Source organism: Thermobia domestica, chromosome 12 (genome assembly GCF_964235325.1).
Source record: "Thermobia domestica chromosome 12, izTheDome1.hap1.1, whole genome shotgun sequence".
Taxonomy (NCBI): Eukaryota; Metazoa; Arthropoda; class Insecta; order Zygentoma; family Lepismatidae; genus Thermobia; species Thermobia domestica.
Genome location: NC_137465.1, coordinates 122,308,416 through 122,323,303, shown reverse-complemented (window position 1 = coordinate 122,323,303; position 14,888 = coordinate 122,308,416). Strand labels below are relative to the sequence as shown.

The 14,888-nt window shown below is 32.1% G+C and overlaps 1 protein-coding gene across 2 annotated transcripts in view; it reads left to right on the top strand.

Moving 5' to 3' along the window:
- The window catches only part of nAChRalpha1 (nicotinic acetylcholine receptor alpha1), a 778,319-nt gene that overhangs the window by 617,966 nt on the left and 145,465 nt on the right, over nt 1-14,888 (top strand). The window lies entirely within an intron of this gene.

Here is a 14,888-nt window from a genome sequence, read left to right as displayed (position 1 = left end):
CTGCATTTTTTATTTTATTTTTAAACTTAGGATCATAATTTTTTGCTGAACAAATGCAACATAAACTCATTTTACAACGGTGAGCACCAGGATTTTGAAGAGAGCGGGCATTTATTGAAACCAATTAACGTGTTATAGAAAATATCCCTGTATGCATATTGTGAAGTTCTTTCTTAAAGCTTAACCTAAATGATGTTCCTTTTTGTAGAGGAAACAAGACAAATACGTTTTAAACTGAAGAGATTAAGGAAAGAATTTTTATGCTTTCAAAAGGATGGCAACATGTATTATCAGAAGGTAAAAGAGGAATTTTGTCATGCGGAAGATTACAGCAGAATAATCGACGACATTTTGCTTTTTCCTTTGCGTAGGTCCACTAAGGATAATGGCTCAGGACTCAGACAAAGAAAGGGAACGAGCATCTTAATTGCAAGGTTCTTGTCGTCGTTTTTATTGCATGAGGAAGTCCGTAACAAGGTAATTGCAGGCTTCATCCTGAAATAGCTGATTACATTGCAAGCAATGTTCCTTATAATACTTCACTCTTACCTCAACGGATGGCTCTTGTTTTTTGTTATATGAAGCTTAAAGAAAAACTACAAAGCTAGCATCTGTAGAGGAACAATGATCCCCTCCGTTTCATTGTTAATAACAAAGTAATAACTTTCCCGATATAGGAAACCATCCATCACATTATATAATTTTACGTCAAGACATTATGTAAGATATTGTATTTTTGCTACAGTAACTTCCAGTCAGTAAAATTAATCAGTAATAAGTATTGTTACAAGGGCAGAAAAGTTGAATAATATCAGCAGAAATAATTACATATCAAAAGAAACAAATACAGTTGAAAAGTCCTTATACCTGTTTGATAATTTTCTAAAATCATTTTCTCAATTAATACATGCAGTGTTGTAATGTTACAATTTTTTCTGGATATATGCTGGATTTATTTCTGAAAACTTATTTTCAAAAATGCAGCTTATACCCATCCTTGAACACGTTCGTTCTTTCGTAAATTTAACGTGAGTATACGCTAATATAAAATATTAAATTGGTATATGCCGTATTACATTGTTGATTAGATCGAAAATAGTGATATACATAGTGGGAATGTAGATAGAACAAATCTGGCTTAGACAGATCTGGCTAGCGGAATGTAGCTAGAACAAATCTGACTTGTCTGGCTAGCAGATTAATTCAAAATAGAGGTTTCGTAGGGGAAAGCTGCTTCCCTTTGTCCAGGATTTTATGTAAGTCCACAACTATCGGGTGGTCACGATGCTTACCCACCTAAAGCTTTCTATTTTTGTTTAGATAAATATACGATAAAAGAAATAAGCGTTAAGAATGTGAGGCGAACTCAATTTCATCTCTCAAATATTATTTATCCACTCACCCGCTGCCTTAGAATTCTCTAAGCCAAAAAAGGGTTCAGCTTAGGTTAATTCTTAAGAATTACTAATCAAGAACCAGATTAAACAAGTTAAATCACCAGTGAAATAAGATATACTTTTTTGAGTTCGGATATTTTTCTAAATTGCTTTATTTAATAGATTTTCTTCAGCAAATTTAGTTAAATACTTCTTTTTGGAACTTTCTTAATTGCGCTTAAGTACACAAACATACCTTATTTCTTAGCAAAATCATTAAATATCTTCCCGAATAAAAAATAAGCACTAGTGGGTTTAATTTTCAATTACATTCAACTACTTAATCTCAGCCCCAGAGGTTCCAGAAATTAGAAATTCACACGCCTATTTCCATGACAACGTTTTCATTAAACCATATTAGAATCTAAACATATACAAGACTATGAATATAATCCGTCTATTTTCCATAATCAACGGATTTACTGATTGAATAACGTTGAAATTATTTATCACAATTAAAGCAATTAAAGAATTCGAATCCTTAAGATACTTTAATATTAAAATGATACTAATTTGCATAATTTACAAAAAATTTCCTAAATATGTGCATTTCCATGGGTAACAAAATTGGATCATTTGTTTTACTACGCCAACATGTAAACTAATCAAATCACAACACGACTAAGTAATGTAAACGAAAACGGAAAAAATTGAATAAGTAGTATTAATATACGAAATTTACAACAAATGATGTTAATATTTTAAAAAATTCACTCTGTAGGAAAAATTAAAAATAAGATTCATACACTATATATATATATAGATAGATAGATAGAAAGATATAGATATATATATATAGATAGATAGATAGATAGATAGATAGATAGATAGATAGATGGATAGAGAGAGAGAGAGAGAGAGAGAGAGAGAGAGAGAGATGAGAGTTAAAATAAGTTTCAAAAGCAAATATACACTTACTAAATTATCCTTCTTCATTTTTCGAGTGTTCAGCATACTCACAATTTTTCATACAGAACACATCTATCCTACATGCAAGTTCGACCGATATCTAACTCAGCAGTTAAGAATTGACTGCTCTGATGGCATCTACTATGTGGCTTTGCAGATCTTAGAAATCGAACGGTATGGGTAGTACGTATACTTTATGCACCTAACCCCACAAGAAGACGCAACATGAAATTCCGCTTGGTAATCTGGTTAACCCAGATTGTGAATGTCTGTCCTTGTGCCGGGACGTTAAATCCAATTATGCGGCAATTCTTTGTTTTGGTACACACGAAGGCCGCTGTGGAGATTTGGTGGGACGCCATCTAATTGTGGTCCCCACTGTCTATATCGTGTGGTTTCCTAATCTCAGTATGCAAAAGTTATGGCAATATGAGCATTCCGAATAATGAAAATTGAGTCGTCATTAAAGATAGCTTGCTGATGAATCTCTCGTCTTCCATGCGACGCTCATTTCAGTATTATTATTGGCGGTAACTATAGGAGCTTCTAACGCTTCGCTTTCAAACGTTTAGGAAGAATTTCCCAATTCCTTTATATAGCATATTGAATTCTGGCTTGGCATTCATAGAACAATGCTGGAAAACCTCTTTTACTAGTTCCTCCTTTTCCTGTGATGCACCATATTGCTTTGAAATCTTACAATACGTCTATCTCTCCATTTCAATAGAATAATTAATCCTTTCAGTACTTTACACAAAAGATCTTTAAACGCTTACTACGAACAAATTCGTGGAAGAAAAATATTTTCTCCACTTGTGCGAATTGAAAGCTGTCAATGATCACCAGCAAAAGTAATGACTCATGAGCCTTGTGAAGACGTATGTGTCTTTAAAGCAATACATTCAATTTCACAGACTAGAATAACTGAATAAAAATACTGCGTCGAATACCAGATAGAAAAATACAACAATACAATACGTGAAAAATACAACAATTGAAGGTTTATATATATATATATATATATATATATATATATATATATAAAGAGAGAATGACATCAGTAGACTAAAGTTTAGTTCAAAAAGCTAAACCTTCTACTTGAAAAGAACACTTCTTGTTAGATAGAACTTCAATATTTGCTTTGGTGTTTTCCACATGAAGTAACGCAATCAATAGTGTTTGCCTTTCTTAATGGGTGGCTCGGCTCAATCTGAAGAAATAAATTTGAAAACAAACTTCTTGCTTGAGCAAGCACAAATAGTTCGTTAGCACTCGTCTTTTCTTAAAACTTAATTTATGAATATTTATATTTCTTAATTTAAATGTAGATACGAATACAGAGAACTCTTAGGTTTAAACCCGATCAATTTGTCAACGCTGCTGTCACTTGTGTGGTTGATCCAGAATAATGAAAGCAGTGTCGTTACCAGCATGTTGTATTAGCTAACAAGTAATGCCTCCGGAAGTAAATTGTTCTTTGGAAGAATAGATCATGGCTGTTTCCCATGCAAGTCCTTCGTACAACCGAACAGTGAAAGTGTCGGGAAAAATGGTTGAACCATTGTAGTCGCCACGGCTAAAGATATTATGGTAACAAGGCTCATACAAAAACATTCGTCAACAAAGGAGGCTCGTTCAACGTCATCAGTAAAATATCGCCTGAGGTATTTCGTGAAATTCGACTGGGAGGCCAGGAGAACCCATAACCTCAACAAGAAATGATACAGAGATTAAATCTGGTGCAATCTGGCGCCTGCCACGTCACTCATCGCCATCTTGAACGGCGTGCGAATTGGTTTCACAACCACTATTGCGCCACATTGGTGGATATAAGATAAATAGAACGAAACTAACTTTGCAGGGTCAAAATTAAAGGAGGTTTCCCAATGGATAAAGCTCACATTTAACCCATGCGTAATAGTAACATTCAGGTAATTATCTACCGTGAAACCTCCTTGCATGGGAATATACCGAGTTTTGTCAACAGTGCCCAGAAAATCTCCCGTAAGGGTACGTTACGAGTAGGTACGCGAGGTGAACAAAATGTGAAGATGAGTATGTTATCTGCTTCAGGAAATGCATCATGACCTCAATCTATCTCTCGTATGTAAGGAGAATGGAGAACGGTGTGCATCAACATGGACAAAGTCTCTGGTAATACTGCCAATTCATTCTTGCGCTTTTATCATTCCACGGAGCAGGAGGCAGAAGTTCGTGTTTTCCCTTGTATGAAATTCTTACAAAAAGTCCTGATTCAATTCAATGACTTTCTGCCCATTTTGAATGTTAAAACGTATTTTATGTCCATTTTTATGTCCAGTTTTATTATCCAGTGAATTACACTGAAGTGCGAAATATTCTATAATATTTATTTATTTTACCCAAAAAATATTAAGGTCATCTGTGAATTTACGTTGATCGTTTAAATATTTAATTAGGCAATAATATTAATAGATGTTGTGTGATTAGAAGAAAGTCATGTCACCATCATAAAATGAATCATATCCGTTTCCATGCTGTAATTTTCAGCACTGTTTTAATTCTAGTGGATTTTACTAAATATAATTGCTGCTTTAAGTGGCGTAAAATAAACTCTTGTATAGCGAATGTTGAAAGTAACCGAGGACAACATAGAAAAGATGATATTACTATTCTGGTATATAATCCACCGGATCTATTGTATTGAGAATACATGTCATGAGGTTGGAAGTTACAGTACGATAGTTAATTTTCGAAAATATATAAAGTAATCAGAGATATTTGTTTCATTATCAAGTAATGATTAGACGTGATTAATTAATCAGTCATCCCGAGGCGAACATTGCGGTCAGAAGATACCGGAAAAATGAAATAAAATTATTTTTTCATTTTTACGTCCCATATGCAGTACAAGTTAAAAAAAGATGGTGATGATAGCAGAATGAAATCGTGGAATGAAGAAAGGGAAGGAAATGGGAAAACCCCGTGAAAATTCACGAAAATGTGTTTGTCCACTACAAAGTTCACTTGGCACGAGCTGGAACCTAACCAAAAGATGCAGAAAGTTTTATCTTTACATTGGATGTAATGACATACAAAGAATTTTCAAACTTTTCTAATAGCTGTCTTTCTTTTTTTTGGCATATTCTATTATTATTTATTCTGTGTATAGCAAAACAATAGAATAAACGACTGCCCCCAACGGATTAGGTATCAAAGATTTGACAGTTTCAAGAGATATGTACTGATCGTCACTCAAGTCACACTTTCTCTCTTGTGGTTATATATGTAATTAACAAGAGTTTTGGGTTCAATTTCAAATAGGAACTCCAGTGATTCAGATCCGATGTTAAGTTGTAGGTTTGTAGGTCCAAGTATCATATAGGCTTGGTGCGGAAAGAGACGCTAAACTCTAATTCAACCAACTAGCCAACTTTTGAAACTTTATTTCCTGTCCAGTTTATTGATTTCTGAAGAGTACAAGTTCACCTCTAACTCATGTACACGTATCTACAAAGGAAAATAATATTTGATGTTCATATTTTATGGGCCATAAGACTATACAAAAGCAAAGTCATAATGGAGTTGAGTTTCTCTTTTTTTAAAAAAAGTGCTTGATGACTAGGGAACGGAAGTAGATGAAATGTAATTTTTTTCTGGTAGCATGGACACAATACCCATCAAATAGACATAATATTATGCTTCGTTCTGAAACAAAAAAAATTGTAATTTTAGAAAGTTTTTTTTTTTTTTTTTGAATTTTTTGCATATTTTGCCAATTTTTGGCTTTTAGGTTATTTTCTAATTTTTCCTAAGTTTCATTAATTTTTTGTCATATTTTGCATGTTTCGATAATGTGTTATTCTTTTTTGCCATACTTTTGATTTTGGCAATATGCTCGAAACTTTCCACTGTGATAAACATATTTTCTAATAAGATGACAATTTACAAGCGAAAGAAAGACGATTTGAACTACACATATTGGTTTTTGTTTATATGTTGTCAAGACAATGGTGGTGTACTGCAACCATATGTAAGGTAGATGGTAAAATTGGAGTTTTCATTTTCATTAAATATTTTCAAAATTATTTTGTATGTGTATAATATTTTCTAAAACACTTTCGACTTTTAAATTTGGTACTTTTTCGACGGTATGTATCTTGAGGAAAGGGACAGCGTGTCTAAGAATTCCCATTCCCCGAATGTGATCCCTGATTTTTATTTTCCAATTTTTCGTATACAATTTGTTAATTCTAAAGAATAATTACCCGATTTATATAGAGGTATTACATCTTCATCTTTGCAGTAACGTGCAAGACATAGAAATTCACCATGCTATATATTAGCCGAGATGCGGAAAATAATACAATGTAGCATTTAGGCTGAATAATTTGCTGTATTTGTCTTGATCACTAAATTGTTTAAATTTATATTTTATTTGGTTATTTTCATTGAAAAACCAAACTTACACGCTTCAACTAAAGAGACTACCTTACTTTTTCTGGTATCGCGGACATAATGCCTATCATTTGGTATATTTATTATATTCTTTTAAGGTTATAGTTACACTTTTAATCGTCATTTTCATAATTTTTGGTCATTTTTCCAAGTTTCTAAGCAGTTTATAGGTAATATATCTGTATTTTAAGGTCATTAACCTTCTCTAGTAAGTGAGTCCGAAGCTGAAATGACAAGCAACGTGTTTGTCTAGAATAGCTAGATGCTATCCTGCCATGAAATGTATATTTTGACTGAAGTGAACTGACTTCAAAAATGACGTGTTTCCCAATCTTACTTTTAAAGGTTCTACTGCTAACAAAACTGACTACATCTTACATGAAAGCATGATCCAAGTTTGCACAATGAATAAAAATAGAATTAATAAACTCTTCATAAATAAACTATCTACCACATACATTTAGTTTTTTTCCAAATAACAATTTCCCTCTAAAGTATTCACTTATACCATGTCCATCCTTGGAAGATGGAAAAACTTTTCTTTACAAAAATACAAAAAAAAGTATTCTTTTGTTGAAAGTACATCTTGTAAGATTGAAGGACCATTCGCAGTGACTGCCAAGGGAAAAATAGCGAGACAAGAGTTTTTCAAAAAATGTTGAAGTTTCTTCAACATTAGTTCAATATTCAAAATAAAGCATGCTGCAAGCAAATGAAGAGAAGCAACAGGTCAGAATCTGGGTAAAATAATGCGAAATAATAGTATTTTAAACAATGTCTTAGTTTATATGGCAGAGGAATCGTGTCAAAGGAACTAAAAATGGAAAATAAAAACAATCATCAAGAGAATACCACAAGATACGAAAAGTTTATATGTAAGGAATATTTTGTTGCTGATGACGTCACGCAGTGAAAGTGTGTAAGGGTGGAATACGAGAGAATATATCTTGAAGTATGTGATGGATATAAACAATAGGAAAAGAGTGAAAATAAAACTCTTGAACTTACCATGAACTGTAAGTTATTTATATGCAATTAAAAGAACCTTTGAGTTTTTTCTGAAAAAAGAACCAAGTCAGGCCAGAAGAATTACATAATCCCTTAATTGAGATGTGTTCAATTTTGATGTTATAATATACATTAAATTTGAAAAATGGAATATTTTCACCACAATGACATAAAACAGATCACAATCAGTACCCCATGAACGTGCAGACATCAAAACGACTTTGGACAAATTTTGTGGACATGTTGGATCCTGAATTGAAAGTGAACCGACAAGTTAGGTGGCCGTTGTTTGTGGCGTAAATAACGCTACAAATAACTCTTTTGTCCGTATCGTAAATTTATGTAACATTACTACACAATAATTGACAACGAAGATCCGAAAATGATTTTTTTCTAAGAAAGTAATGTCAAGCAAAGTGACAAATAACAACAGTGTAAATACAAATAACTTACAACTAAGAAAATGAGGAAATAGTTTTCTGACACTCCAACAGCCAGTGCACAAAAATATTTCCTATGACCTGGGCGCCAGTTCTGAAAAACAGGCGCCGTAATAGTAAAACCCTAATTCGATCTATATATTTTGCCCTTAAATTAGTTAGGCCAAAGACTCATATTTCCAGTCGCCATGGTGACCTAGTGCTCGGGATTTTTCGTGCCCTGTCAGTACTAATTATGTTGTATAAAGAAGAAAAATTTTCGATACTTATAAGGAAATATCAATTCATGTTATAAAACTTTTATTTATTTATTTATTTATTTTTTGAAAATGCACTTTACAAACATTTTAAAATGAATTGAATATTAAGTATGTCTATAAAAAGATAAATAAACATAGAGTAAAGACTTATAGGACAATGTTGCTGTTGTTATTTTTTTTTTTTTAATTATCGAAACAGAAGCAGAAACAATGAATCCTACCTGGAAAAATTTAATATTAAAGTAAACAACATTCAACGTAAAAATTAAATGAAACAGCAATATATGGAATTTATATAGAAGGAATACAGAAAGAATAACGAACAACTTTGTAGAATGATATTTTACATGAAAACATAATAAATAGAATAGAATGTAATAGAAAATCTTGGAGTACATATGCATGGTTTCGGAGATATATGCAGCAGAAAATTGGTCGTATTAATAGAAAAAGGAGGATAATTCGAAAAAAAATGTCTGATCAAGGATGAATGAAAATACATAGTGTTATTTTCAACTGTACATTCCGTTATCAGTGTATATGGAATATGTATGTTAATTTATGAGTTTTCGTTTATAGAAGAGCTTCTACTATATGCTTCGAGGCAAACCCTGTTGTCGTCCTTTTCCACATTTACTGGTATTGTAATGGAATATATGGTTCAAAATATCTTTTTACCCGACTTTGATATGACCTTTTAGCTGATCTTGATTCCCATACCCCATACGTATTTATTCATGCACTTGCGTGTTAGTCTAATCTTATTTATGTTCTAAAACACACATTTAATGAAGAAAAACACTCAAATGTAGATTTTTCCATCTTAACTATTTGTGTACTATTTCCGTTTGGAATTATTTAAATCAAGAGGCCAATTCTATATATACATATATATATATATATATATATATATATATATATATATATATATATATATATATATATATATATATATATATATATATATATATATATACAGAGAGAGAGAGAGAGAGAGAGAATTTCACATTACCAATGTAGCAAGGAAAGAACATAATTCTATATTGGATAAAGTTGGATAACATTCAATGCCTCCAAGCCAATTTAATTAACTAAACATTAGATTAAAGACGATGTTATTTCCTATTCAGAAGTTCATATTTCATGAGAAAACCGGTTAGAATTAAGTTATTTCTAACATTTTTACACATTTCTCGACATAGAGAAGTACAAGGTAGAAGTATTCGAATATAATGGAGAATTCTTATTATTAACCAAATCTATCCATACTCCAAAAATTCATCTTGTTTTACTTTAACAACTAGATCTTTCCGATAATATAGTATATAACATAGTAATATTTACTATACTTCAATGTGCTGTAAGAAATTTCTGATGGTTGTTTAAGTCTTTTTAAATGGAGGTGAAAATAGTTACGATAAAAGTGGTGTTTAGCTTTTTTTTAATGAACTATCATGACTAAAGTTACTCCTTAGTTGTATTTAGTATTTTCTAGTTACAAGAGAGTTGAAAAAAGGACCTAATTCCGTCATAATGTAAACATATTTTAAAATAATGTTCATTGTTAATATTTTACATTGGAGATTAATTTTCTCAGGTGTTTCACCTTTCAGTAACTCATTGATTGTCTGATGCTTACTGTTGTTAGTTTATGGTCCAAGTAAGTTATTTACGTTTCGTTTATATTACAACTCATTCTTAGTTTAACATTTTTCATTGTACCTTTTAAGTTATTAATAATGATAAATAATCCTTTGGCTTATTAAATGACGTATCACTATGGTAAAATAGAGATGTAATAAAGTATATGCATTTCAAGCGTAAGAATTCTATTTAATAATACAGAGTTTACACCATGTATCTTATGATACATAGTTCGTCCTGAAAAGTGGCCTTCCATGTCATGTTAATTTTAATATTGCTGAAGATAGATCTTGAACAGCATAAGCTACTGGTTGCTAAAACCTAAAGGCGAAAACAGGAGTTTCATATATTAACAAGTAACAGCTATTCCACAGAAGCTTCTCTACAAGACTTTAACTGATTGATGGGTGACGTGAAAGCCTTTCTTCGGTTTTAATATTCGAAGGCAATGGAATGGAAAGGATGATCCTTTAAGCTTCAGAAAGAGCAGACGCCTTTGAGTATACGCCCATGTCTTTCTTCATTTTCTTTTTAACAACAAAAAAGTTCCGTCATCATTAAAATTTCAATTACAAACTTGATTTATCTGTTCAATTAGTTCTCTCTCTCTCTCTCTCTATATATATATATATATATATATATATATATATATATATATATATATAATGTTAATATTATAGACCATGAAATTTCTAATCGTTCTAAGACGAAATTATATATACCACCGGTAACATTCTTAGGAGTATAGAGGAAACTATGCTCTTCTCTACTTTTCTGGATAGTATAGTGAATTCTATTCAAAACTGAACAGCGTAACTTTGAATTATTATCATCATAAATTTTCACTTCCATTTTTAAAGTTTTACATCCGATATTACTTGTAGACTGAAGAAGACGAATGATTAATAAATGTGGATGATTGTATAAAAACTTGATGGAATGAGAATGTGGGAGGAAACGGGAGAACACTGAGAAGACCCATGAACACGATGTTGTCCAGCATGAACTCTCATAGCCTGCTACCGAATCAGAGACTTCTCGAACCATATGTATAAGCTCCAGCGTGTAACGGCCCCAAAAGTACCGTTACATTTTGTTTCTTAATTTCCTTGTCTTTGTTCGTAATATTAATTTATTAATTAGTTATTTTCTGTTAATTGCTATTATTCAAAATTGTTACATTAATATATTATATATGGTAGAACCTATGAAAGCAAGAAGTCATGACATTTCCTTGAAATGTAACGTCGTAGGATAGAAAATTGGGAGTAGAAGAAAAGAAAGTTGTATTGAATATTGAATATACATTTTTCCTTAGTGATTCTTGGTTTGTAAAGTATTTGTGTTGTTACATTATGAAGTTTTAAATTATTTCTGTCCTACGAATCATTCTTTACTTTTAAACTGCCATGAATAATTGAAATTACACCTGAAAATAGCTTATATAGTCAAATGTTATGGAACATGTTATGCAGCAGTTTCTAAAACAATCTAAATTTTGTACAGTAGGATATGGTAATGCCTTGTGAGTAAAACGTTAATCAAACATTTATCATAGCACATGTCTTAATGTAATTTAAGCTGTTCCTCCATAATATATTTATATATTTTAATTCAACTACTACTGCAACACGATGAATTGAAGGGAGAAATACAAAAGAATAAGTAATTTTGCTAAGATGAGATTTAATCGATATGAATGAATCAACGATGTAATTATGTATTATTGTTATAAAATATTGGATCATATGAAACGACGAATTATGAATTAAGAAGATTAATGTATGATATGAAAAGTATTCTTCGAGTTGATAGATTAATGTAGTTACTCTCGTCATTCTCTACGTTGTGATGTTATGCAGAATTTCAGAGGAATAGTTAGGAAACTACTGTGCTATTGATGTCACACTTGCTGTATACTTCGTATAGATATCTATTGTAAATGCAAGTTGAACTTTAGATCCATTACCCTACTGTATATTTGTGGATATTAAAGTATTATTACTGATGGGAGATTGTTGAACATCGTTATTAATTGAAGACCTCTTTAGCTGAATTCCATAGCATAGACATATGAAGTTTAGATAATAAGCGCTCGTCGATGGTCATCCGCTTCCCTTTAGCTCCTGTTCTTCGAAAGCAAATCACATGCGTTATTCACTTGTACTTTCTATTAAGATGGCGACCCAAGAGCTTACTTTTCAGAAGTGAAGGAGAACGAATTTAGTTGATGTCCACTTCTTGGTACATACGAAGAAATGGTGGAGCATCACAAATGGCGACCCAGCCAGGATCTTAAAGGCTGAAGAAAGGAGTGAATGTCGGCGGGAGGAAATTTCACTTGCAAAATTAAGCTACTAATATAATCTGGCGGGAAAAGGAAGAATGATTCAAAGGGACATTACTAATTAAAAATATGGCAATTGTAAAAAGGGTGAAAGTTAGTTATCATAATAAGGAAGGAACCTCGAATCATGATAAAATACAACAGAAGGTATCGACCGATGATGCACAGACTGCTGACTCAAATGGAGAGAAATGTACCGATAAATGTGAAGGAATAAATAAAGAGCTATCTCATGAGGACGCATCGCCTCCTAGTTTAGATAAAGAAAAATATGCTGAATTGACAAATAAGAGTGCTGACACTCAGGGAGAAAACTATTGTCACGATTTAAATGTGTGCAAAGAGAATTGTAGTAGTGATTGTAAGCTTTCAAAACCAGACGAAGTAATTTTAGCTGAAACCAGAGGCGAAAGTATTACTAAAAGTTCAAATGTTGAGACCATGAACAAGTCAATAGTTGATAAAGCTGCAGAGGAGATAGGACAACCGGTGCAAGATATTATGAAGCGGTTGGATCGATTTGAGAATCTTCTTCTGGAATATTTGCAAACCATTCGAATGGACAGAAAATTACAGTGTATGACCTTGTGTAACCGAATGGATGAAGCACGATCGAGCTTCAGAGTAGAGAAGAACAGCAAACCTAATCAATCCAAAGAAGAAACAAATTCCAATAATACAGAAAGCGGACACAAGGAATATGAGGAAACTGAAAAGCTAGTTGATGTAAAAAGAGAAAATAATCTGAAAAACGGAAGCATTGATAGTTGTGGATTGGCACCAACAGACACAAATGACAAATCTACACCCAGTTATAATGACGAAAGGAAAGAAAATAATGTGTATGTGGGAGAACCAAATTCGAAAATTAAAGCTAAAATAGGAGTGTTATATGAAGAAAGTGTAGCAAAAATTACAGAACTAAAAATTGAAGTTACTCAGAATGTGGAGAAAATGGGCAATCATGAGAAGATTGAGTCCGATGTAAAATCTAAACCGACAGAGAAACTTATAGTAATTGAAGATGAATGTATTTTTCGAGAAGACAGATTTCCGTTAAAAGAAAACGATTATCAAAAGTATTATGAAGACAGACACACTAGATATGGCGAAAAGATGAGGAATCAAAGATTTGAAGTTAAAAAATATGATAATCGAAGGAGGTGTAAAGAGTCAAATTCTGAAGAAGTTGAACGCCCAAGAAGAAGAAAAGGTTTGAAAATGAAGAAAATGATATATCGAATCGATGACAATAAAACATTTGATGACAGTGGGAAGATTCTGAAAGGCAGAGGAATAGGTGAGACTGATAGAGTTGGGAAAACTCGCCTAAAAGCAAAGGAGAAGAAAATAATTAGAAGTTGTAACAAGACCATATGTGAATACCGAGTGGATTGTAGATACCGAGTGATATATAACATCAGATGGAAACAGAGGTTATGGAGAAGGATAGAGAATACAAAACAAGAAGGAACGAATTTCACACGTCCGAAAAAGAGGAAAATAAATGGAAAATACAATGCATCAAATGACAACCAACAAGATGTAACTGTGATTAAGAAGGGAAGAATCGATTTCCAGAAAAAGACAGAGAATGAAACGAACTGGAAAAGGAGAAGAAGAAAGTCAATGAAACCAAAAGAGAAGACAGAATGGAAGCATCTGAGAAGAAAATCCAAAACGAAAGAAAGAAAAAGATGTGATTGGAAACATCGGAAGTGGAAACCTCAGATAATAAATAAGTGGAGGATATATAAGGACCGAGATGCAATAGATTTACTGAAGTGGTTACACTGGAAATACAAATATACCAGAGAATAATAATCATACTGCTGACTTACTCAGTAATACTAATCTTGTTGATGCGTTCTGTAGTTCAGGAATTTAGATTGGTGGTTAAATAAGCGATAGAGAGATTAAACATTTATTTAACATGTTTAAAGTTTAAACCAAAAATATTTCATATTTTTATTTTAGTGGCGGTGGTAGATGTAACGGCCCCAAAAGTACCGTTACATTTTGTTTCTTAATTTCCTTGTCTTTGTTCGTAATATTAATTTATTAATTAGTTATTTTCTGTTAATTGCTATTATTCAAAATTGTTACATTAATATATTATATATGGTAGAACCTATGAAAGCAAGAAGTCATGACATTTCCTTGAAATGTAACGTCGTAGGATAGAAAATTGGGAGTAGAAGAAAAGAAAGTTGTATTGAATATTGAATATACATTTTTCCTTAGTGATTCTTGGTTTGTAAAGTATTTGTGTTGTTACATTATGAAGTTTTAAATTATTTCTGTCCTACGAATCATTCTTTACTTTTAAACTGCCATGAATAATTGAAATTACACCTGAAAATAGCTTATATAGTCAAATGTTATGGAACATGTTATGCAGCAGTTT